This window comes from Otolemur garnettii, unplaced genomic scaffold, assembly GCF_000181295.1.
Source record: "Otolemur garnettii isolate 467f Iridium unplaced genomic scaffold, OtoGar3 scaffold00022, whole genome shotgun sequence".
Lineage (NCBI taxonomy): Eukaryota > Metazoa > Chordata > Mammalia > Primates > Galagidae > Otolemur > Otolemur garnettii.
In genome coordinates this window covers 17,730,399-17,735,852 of record NW_003852417.1, presented here as the reverse complement: position 1 = coordinate 17,735,852, position 5,454 = coordinate 17,730,399, and positions in this window count along the sequence as shown.

Below are 5,454 nucleotides of genomic sequence, written 5' to 3'. Positions count from 1 at the left end.
AAAAAAAAAAAAAATAATAGAAAAACTGAGGCAAGAGGATTGCTTGAGTCCAAGAGTTGGAGGTTGCTATGAACTAGGACACCACAGTACTCAACCCAGTGCGACAGCTTGAGACTCTGACTCCAAAAAAAAGAAAGAAAGAAAAAACAAAAAAACTCTGTCTTCTGGCTTAACGCCTATAGCTCAGTGGCTAGGACTCCAGCCACATACACCGGAGCTGGAAGGTTCCAATCCAACCTGGGCCTGCCAAACAACAATGACAACTACCACCAAAAAACAGCTGGGTGTTGTGGCAGGCACCTGTAGTCCCAGCTACTTGGGAGGCTGAGGCAAGAGAATTGCTTAAGCCCAAAGAGTTTGAGATTGCTATGAGCTGTGACACCATAGCATTCTACCGAGGGCAGGGCGACATAGTGAGACTCTGTCTCAAAACAAACAAACGAAAAACAAAAAAACTTTGTCTTGGGCAGCGCCTGTGGCTCAAAGGAGTGAGGCGCTGGCCCCATATGCTGGAAGTGGTGGGTTCAAACCCAGCCTCAGCCAGAACCAAAAAAAACAAACAAAAAACCTTTGCCTTCCTAAACATGCCCATCATTTTCTATGGCACGAGTATTCCCATTGTAATGTCCTATTTCTGAATAAATAGCATTTTCTTCTAGAGAGTCTCTCTGGTTACCTAGGCTAACAAAGGGAAGACTTAGTGGGGACTTGATTACTCTCTTCAGTTATGTGGGAGAGAAATTGTTCACTGGTGTCTGAGATTGGGAAACCCATAAAAACATGTACAGCTTCTTGAACCTTAATTCCTTGGGTAAACAGTGGGTCTCCCATCGTTGAAGGTATTTAAATAAAGGTTGGATGTTACAGAAGAGATTCAAACATATGCTAAAGGGTTGGGTTAGATGACTTTAGATACCTTCGACCCTGAAATTTTATAATGAATTCAAGATAAACACAAAGTATGGGCAATGGGGACAGGTGAGGAACCCTGTGAAGTTCTTTTAGCTCAAAACAATGGTCCATGAAGCATTTCAGACCTATTGCTTTAATATGGGCCCTTTTCCTTCCCCACTTATAGGCTGCTTCTCAAACTGCCTACAGCTGAACAAGGCTCAGCTACTTTTCTCTCCAGAAAACTCCACTTCCTTGAGAATGGATAGAAACTCAACTTTGCCTCCCAGGACCACACCCATGCAAGGAGTTAGCTTTGCCAAGGGTTCTGGTGACCGTGAACAACTAAAGCCAGCTGGTCCCACACCTGATGCCAAAACCCAGGGCTAGAGACACCAAGGGCACCACTCCATGGCTCTCAGGGATGGATGAGCAAAGACTTTATAAAAAAGTAATCAATAAAATTGAAGCACTAAAGGCATGTTAGTTCCCATGGTGTTTAAAGGGTGCCGGTTGGGGCTAAGGACAGGTACTCGGGGAGAGAAGCAAGGGTGGTTTGGGGACAAAGTAAATGCAGTCAAGACAGAACTGCTTCTCTAAACAGCATGTAGCGGCATGGACTTGAAAATTTGTAATAATCAAGATTGTAGAAAAGGAAGAATTTTTAATATTTTTTTAAAGAATCAGTTTTTTTTTTTTTTAATTTGGTAATGACCTTGCTTTGTTGTGATACAAAGTCCTTTGCTCAGAATATTAGGATTCTCACTTTCTTTCTTTTTGTGACAGAGTCTCAAGCTGTCACTCTGGGTAGAGTGCCCCGGTGTCACAGATCACACCACCTCAAGCTCTTGGGCTTCAGCAATTCTCTTGCCTCAGCCTCTCTAGTAGCCGGGACTACAGGCACCTAGCACAATGCCCGGCTATTTTTTGGTTATAGTTGTCATTGTTTTGGTGGCCTGGGCTGGATTCAAACCCATCAGCTCCAGTGTATGTGGTTGGCACCCTTGTTCTTGATCTATAGGTGCCGCCCCGATATTTGAGTCTCATTACCCTGGATAGAGTGCCCTGATGTCACAGCTCATAGCAACCTCAAACTCTTGGACTGCCTCAGCCTCCCAAGTAGCTGGGACTACAGGACCACAACACCTGGCTATTTTCTTTGTTGCTGTTGTCATTGTTGTTCAGCAGGCCTGGGCAGAGTTAGAACCCGCTTGCCTTGGTGTATGTGGCGAGTGCCCTAACCATTGAGCTATAGGCACTGAACAAGAAAAGGAAGGAATTTAAATTAATCCTATAAACAATGAGGAATCTGCTTCTCCTCTTTGGGTATCATGTGGTGTAGCAATATTGGCCCAGTGCCAGGAGGGGAGGGGAGACATTCTCAATCAAAATGCTTTGGCTGCTCCTTCCAGAAGTTGACTGTCTGGGAGCTCCAAACCTATATTGTATGAATGTCTGCAGTTGTGAGCATCAGATGCTGAAAGAGCATTCATTATAAGCTGAAAAGCTGCACAATGTAAAGTATTATTATTCACTCACTCGAAGTGGAGGGATGTCCTGTAGGACAGAGAGTTAAGACAATTGAAGCAATAATTTTATAAAAATGTGACAAATGGACTTTGCCAACTTTGCAATATACTCATGGAGAATACTAATATGAAGTTCCAGGCAATACAATTCTAGAATGGGAGTTCATGACCACCTATGAGTAGTAGACTTGATCTCATAAAAGTCAAGGCTCTTTTCAGAAAAGTACATAAAATACATATATATGGAATCACACAGAATTTATTTATAAATATAAATAAATAGGGCACAAATGTAATTTTGTTACATGCATAGACTGCATAGCGGTAAAGCTGGGAATTTTAGAGTATCTGTCACCCCGCAAATGTACATTTTACCCACTAAGTGTTTCTCATTGGCTGGGCACAGTGGCTCACATCTGTAATCCCAGCACTCTGGGAGGCCGAGGTGGGTAGATTGCTTGAACTCAGGAGTTTGAGGCCAGCCTGAGCAAGAGCGTGACCCAGTCCCTACCAAAAATAAACTAGCCAGGCACAGTGGTGCATGCCTATAATCTCAGCTACTTAGGAGGCTGAGGCAAGAGGAATGCTTGAGCCTGAGAGTTTGAGGTTGCGGTGCGCTATACCACCACCATACTCTATCTAGGCTGACAGAGTGAGAAAAAAAAAGTAATTTTTCATTAACCACCCCCCCCACCTGTCTCCACTGTCTATCATTCCACTCTATATCCGTGCCCATGTATAAAAGAGAACACGCAATATTTGCCTGTGTGTCTGACTTGCTAAAATAGCCTCCAGTTGCTGCAAAAGACATGATTTCATTCTTTTTTTATAGCTGAATAGTTTTTAATTATGTATACCATATTTTCTTTATCTAGTCATCCACTGACATTTAGGTTGATTCCCTATCTTTGCTATTGTGAATAGTGCTGAGATACACATAAAGGTGCGTGTTATCTTTTTTTTTAGATTTTAGATCTTTTTTTTTTAGATGTAGCAAACTCTTGCTCTGTCACCCAGGCTGGAGTACAGTGGCACAATCACAGCTCACTATATCCTCCTACTCCAGCCTCTTGAGTACCTAGGACTACAGATATGCACCACCACAACTAGCTAATTAAAAAAATTTTTTTTCCTTTAGTGGTGGGTCCTGCTATGCTGCTCAGGCTGCTCTCAAATTCTTGGCCTCAAGTGATCATCCCACCTCAGCCTCCCAGACTATTGGGATTATAGGCGTGAGCCACTGCACCTAGCATGAGTGCTGGTATCTTTTTGATATTCCTTTTACCTTTGGTAGATATCCAGTAGTTGAAAGGCTGGATGAAATGGTAGCTGTATTTTTCGTTCTTTGAGAAATCTCCATATTGACTTCCATAGAAATTGTGTAACATTTTTTTTTCTCTGTTGCCCCAGCTAGAGTGCAGCGAAGTCAGTCATCACAACTCACTGCAACCTCAAACTCCTGGGCTCAAGCAATCCTCTTCTATCTTGCCTCCTAGTGTTGGGATTACAGACATGAGCCACTGTGCCTGGCCCCCTCTTCCACTTTGGATAGCATGTGTGATTACATTGGGCCTACCCAAATAGTCCAAAATAATCTGTTTTAATTAGCACCCTTAATTCCCCTGTGCCATGTAACACAGGCAGGCCTTTGGATCCTGTGAATATGCTAAGGGTGACACTAACAGAAGTGGCAGAGTGAAGAGAGAGGGACCAAATCTTGATGACACTGGTGGAGTCTTTGGATTCAACTGTGGCTAAACAAGAAACACCTCTGGATTCTTCAGTTACATGAGCTTTTTCCTCCGCATGAGTTGGGCTCCTCACACTTGCAACTAAGAGTCTTAATTGTTATATATGACGGCATGTTATATTTGATACTGAATAAATTTAAATTATTTTTGTTTTATTTTAGTCAGTGATGATGAGTATAAGAAATTTAAGAAACACATCAAATTTCAGTTTCCAGTAATGGCAGACTATTTGGACTATCCTCTTACTGAAGAAAACTGAAAATGTTGGACAAATATATGTATTTTCTTAAAAGCATTAAATTGCTAATAAGATAGTGATTACTATTAGTAATTACCTCTCCAAGATCAAAGAGAGGATAGAAATCTAGAGATGGGTTTAACAGATTAGCCTCAATACCCACGAGGGTGTTTTCTCATCTTGAAAAGGTAGCTGAAAAATGGGCTATGCTTTTGGCAGCCTTGTACACATAAAGTTAGGGAGACAACAGCTGGGATACAGGCTCTCCAAGGTAAGCATAGTAAGCTGATCAAACAATTTAGACCTTAGCATAGGATGTATCTTAGCTTTGAATCATCTGGGTGACTCAGAACATCTCAAGCTTTGAAACTGAATTAAGGTGGTTCTGAATGTTTACTGCCTCCAGGCACCTGGTAAAAAACAAAATCCTCTTTAGAGGACACTATCATTCTAGGCCTCAAATTATCTCCTCATAGAAGTGAGAGGCAACCAGAGAGGAGATCTGAGCGAAAATCAATAGAAACCATGAATAGAAACAAACCTACAGGCCGGGCATGGTGGCTCATGCCTATACTCCTAGCACTCTGGGAGGCTGAGGCAGGTAGATTGCTTGAACTCAGGAATTCTGAAACCAGCCTGAGCAAGGGTAAGACCTTGTCTGTAATAAAAATAGACAAATTAGCTGGGTATGCTAACTGGGCCCATCTACTCAGGAGGCTGAGGCAAAAGGTTTGCTTGAGCCCAACCAAAAGTTTGAGATTGCTGTGAGCTATTTATTTATTTTGAGACAGAGTCATGGCCAGGTGCTATGGCTCATGCCTATAATCTTAGCATTTGGAAAGCACTCTGTCTCAAAAAAAAAAAGAGAATCTTATTTTGTTGCCCTACAAGAAGACTATGATCCTTGAATTAATGACACTCTGACAAGAACATTAAATATATTTGTGGATAGGGTGGCGCCTGTGGTTCAGTGAGTAAGATGCCAGCCCTATATACCTAGGGTGGAGGGGTTCCAACCTGGCCCTGGCCAAACTGCAAAAAAAAA